We start from the raw sequence: 4203 nt of genomic DNA, 5'->3' as shown, positions 1-4203 counted from the left end.
GGGAGACATTTATTCTAAGGAATTGTTTCACACAATTACGGAGGCTGACAAATCCTAAGACCTGCAGGCAGCAAGCTGGAGCCCCAAGGGAGCTGACGGTATAAGTTCCAATCCACTTCCAAAGGCCTGAAACCTGGATTGCCAATAGTGTAACTCCAGTCCAAAGGCTGGAAAAAAACTGATGTTCCAGCTTGAAGGCAGTCAGGCAAGAGGAGTTCCCTGTGGGTCTTTTTGTTCTATCCAGGCCTTCAACTGATTGGACGAGGCCCACCCACATTGGGTGGGGCGACCTGCTTTACTCAGTCTACTGATTCAAATGTTAGTCTTTTTCCGAAACAGCTCAGCCTGAGCAAGAACAAAACCCTGTATCTACAAAAAATAGAAAAATTAGCCAGGTGTGGTGGCACGCGCCGGTGGTCCCAGCTACTCGTGAGGCTGAGGCAGGAGGATCACTTGAACCCAGGAGACTGAGGTTGCAGTGGGCTATGATGATGCCACTGCATACTACCTGGGGCGGCAGAGCAAGACTCTGTCTCAAAAAAAAAAAAAAAAGAAAGAAAGAAACCCCTCACAGACACACTCAGAATAACATTTGACCAACTATCTGGGAATCCTGTGGCTCAGGCAAGTTGACAGATAAAATTAACCATCATTGGGATTAACCTATTACATAGGGTTGTGAGAATTAAATACAAGTAAAGTACTTAGCACAGTGTCTGGCACATAATGAAGGCTCAATAATTGGTAGCTGTGATTATTAATTTTAGCAGAATAGAAATTTCTAGAAGGTGATTCCCTTACTAAAGCATATTCACATCAGTATAGTACCTTTCCCTAGCAAACACAGAATAAATATGTGTTGGATTGTTGAGTTTAGAGAAAGTTTTGCCAAAAGTTGAAGATCCCACGTTTCTCTCCCTGGGACGCTGATGTTGGTCCAGTAATTTATTCATGTGGGCCATGAGCAAGCCTGTTCTGATTAGGCCCAAAGAAAGCTCGAAATAACTGTCACTTCAGCCCTTTAGTGCAAACCTTACTGCAGGAGAGCACCAGGTCTAGGGGAAAATGTGGCAAAGTTGCTGCACTCCACGTTGGGGTAAGGCCTCTAACAGCTGACAAGAGGCAGGGCTTATCCCAGGGCTGTAGGACTCTAAGAGCAAGTTTTACCCATCATACTTCCTCCGTATGACATACACTAAGTTTTGTCAGTTCTCTCACCCATCAAACTGGAGAATGATACCCATCTCTTCCATTACTTGAGGGCATTCTAAGGACCAAAAAATTATGCACATGAAAGCCTTATATAAACTCTTAAGAGCTACACAGACACAAGACTCCATTTAGTGTATTCCTCTAATCAAGGGCAACATGGTCAACACATGCATATATTCCTGCATCCCTGAAAATTTATTAAGCACCTACTATGTGCTGAGCTCCCTAGGAAGTGTGGGGGTGGAATGAACAAGACCCATGTTCCTTGGGGGCTTTCTGAGCAACACCTTCTCTGATTCCTGTAGTCTTAGATGGGTGGGATGCTTTGCAAATGGCTCCTTCAGAAATTTGCTCCTTTTCTTTGGTTTGTTGTTCTGTAAGCATTTTAATCATTATTTAATTATTATATGTCTCCGCCACTTAGATCTTAAGCTCTGTCAGGGCAGGAATCTGTCTGGTTTTACTTACTGCTATATCCCCAGACCTACCTCGGTGTCTGGAGCATACATAATAGAAACTCAGAAACACGTTGTTGAATGAATAGATACATGGATGGACAGGTGGATGGATGTTTTCTAAGTGCCCAGCATTTAAAACACTAACTTAAGGCTCAAGTGTGCGTGATGGTCATGATTAGTCAATATGCCATTGGACCAAGGGATTTGGATTGAAATCCTCATTAGGGAGCAACTAAAAGTCAAAGTCAGCCATTCCCTTTGAACTAGGTCTGACAGAGTTGAGACTGGATGTTATCTTCTGAAGCAGCTAACTGTTGCATGCCGAGAAGTCAGTGGGAGGTCCCCTGGGCCCAAATCAAGTGCATCAAAGGCCAGAGTGTCCCTTCCCCAGATCCCAGCTGCTCACACAACATGGCCCGAGAGATTAGCACTGGCCTTCCTGTGGCTCCCTGATGCTGCTATCCAGTTGTTATCTGACCCAACCTGCTGCCTGGCTTTGGGGAGGCTGAGCCACGGCCCTACCTCACAGGGGCCCTGTCTTCTTTCCATTAAAGCTATCTCCAGGCCTTCTGGTGAAGGAAGCATCTCACCAGACACAGGGCATTGGTTCTTGGTCTCCAGAACCACCTCCGGTCAATAAGCTGCCTCCAACCGTTTTGGTGCCAGAGGGGTAGAGATTTACCCCCGTAGCAAAAGATATGAAACCTGCAATGTGTTTCCTATTAACCGAATGAGCCTCCTGATTTCTTTGATCTTACCCTCCTGTTGGAGAGAAATTGATAAGTAGGGACAGGTTCCAAGGAGAGCGGCCAGCCTCAGGAAAGGACTCTTAAGCATTCTGGGGTGAGCTATCTCAGAAGGTGTATACCTTGAAATATTTGAAGGGTTTCTGCACAGAATAGAGATCAGCCTTAAATTTCCTGTGATTCTGGAGAGCACCGTAAGAAATCAATGATGACCCCAGAGAGACAGCCTTTGATCCAATGAAGAGAAGAAATATCTATCAACCAGAACTATCTCAAAATGAAATGGGCTACCTAGTAGAGTAGTGAGTCTCCTGTCCCTGGAGGTGTTCAAGCCTGGCATGGATGTGAGTTGTATGTTCTGTTCTACTATGCTTGTAATGAGGGCTGTTTCATAGGCCAGCTGTTCCTGAGGAAGGACTGGATGCCGGGAGTAGCAGGGAGGGATACTCTGGCACAACATAAAAGTAAAAGCCATGAATAGCTCAGAATGTGGGTGTTGAACACTTACATGCATCAGGCACAACTATCCTGAGCAGTGAGCCCTATAATTGTCACCATGTTATAGACAAGGAGACTGAGACTCAGAGAGGTGAGTAACTCACTTGTGCAAGGTTGCACAGCTAGGACGTGCAAGGGCTAAGTCTCCCATCCTAACAGCCAAACTACCGCCCATTATGCTATAGCACCTTCTGCGTTTCTGTTTCCACTCTACCTCCCCAATCCCACCTATTAGAGCATAAAAATTATCAGAACTTAAATAAGAGATTTCCAACAAGAAAATTCAACAGAATGGGCCCCAACGCAGAACAGCAACTAACAATACAAAAGACCTAAGTCAGAGGAAATGACCATGCTTGAGTACAATTTGCAAATCACCTTGAAAGGGAGTCTTCCAGCCAAGCGAGAGCCAATTTTAAAACACCCACATCCTCTGGGCCACTCCCTTCTCCCCAGAGGTCCTTCTGGCCTTGCTCAGGCAAAAATCCCTTTGCGTTCATTTGCATTGTCCTTGGGCGGGGGAGAGAAGCGAGCTCTGAAGTCACTCCCCTGAGAGGAGGGCCAGAATCACACCTCATTCAGTTTGACCAGCCTTGACCTTCTTGAGAATTTGGCATAAGGGTCCAAAATGAGTCAAACCAATTGGTCAACTTTTCCCCGGAAAATGTAGACTCTAGACCCTTAGCAAGAAAATGGATATGCCCCACCCAGTGGCAAGAAATGAGGGCACCGGTCACCAAAATGAAAATAGAAAAGTGGGAAGAGCAGTGTTTTAACGTGCTTCCACCCTGTTTGACCCTGAGCTTGGGTAGCAGAGCCAGGCTGCGCTCCCAGGCCACTATTGTTTGTCAAACTACATTCACCCTGGACATTCAGGGAGCCCCTGGAACTGTGAAACATCGCGTCCCAGCAGCATCCAGAGGACGACAAAGAACTGATGTGGGGCTAGGTCATTTTCTCAAGAATTTCTCTATGCCTTGCAAAGCAGTTTACGATAAGGATCTGAGGCTCTTGAATACCCCAGGACGCTGGTATGATCTAGAGGTCACATTGCAGTAACTGTGTCTTTTGTCTTTTTTTTTTTTTGAGACAAGAGTCTTGCTCTGCTGCCTGGGCTAGCGTGCTATGGCATCAGCCTAGCTCACAGCAACCTCAAACTCCTGGGCTCAAGGGATCCTCCTGCCTCCCGAGGAGCTGGGACTACAGGTGTGTGCCACCACACCGCTAATTTTGTCTATTTTTAGTTGCTCCACTAATTTTTTTTTTTTCTACTTTTTAGTAGAGAAGGG

This window comes from Lemur catta, chromosome 7 (assembly GCF_020740605.2).
Source record: "Lemur catta isolate mLemCat1 chromosome 7, mLemCat1.pri, whole genome shotgun sequence".
NCBI classification, from domain to species: Eukaryota; Metazoa; Chordata; class Mammalia; order Primates; family Lemuridae; genus Lemur; species Lemur catta.
The sequence above is the reverse complement of the archived record's forward strand: the minus strand, read 5'-3'. Positions refer to the sequence as shown.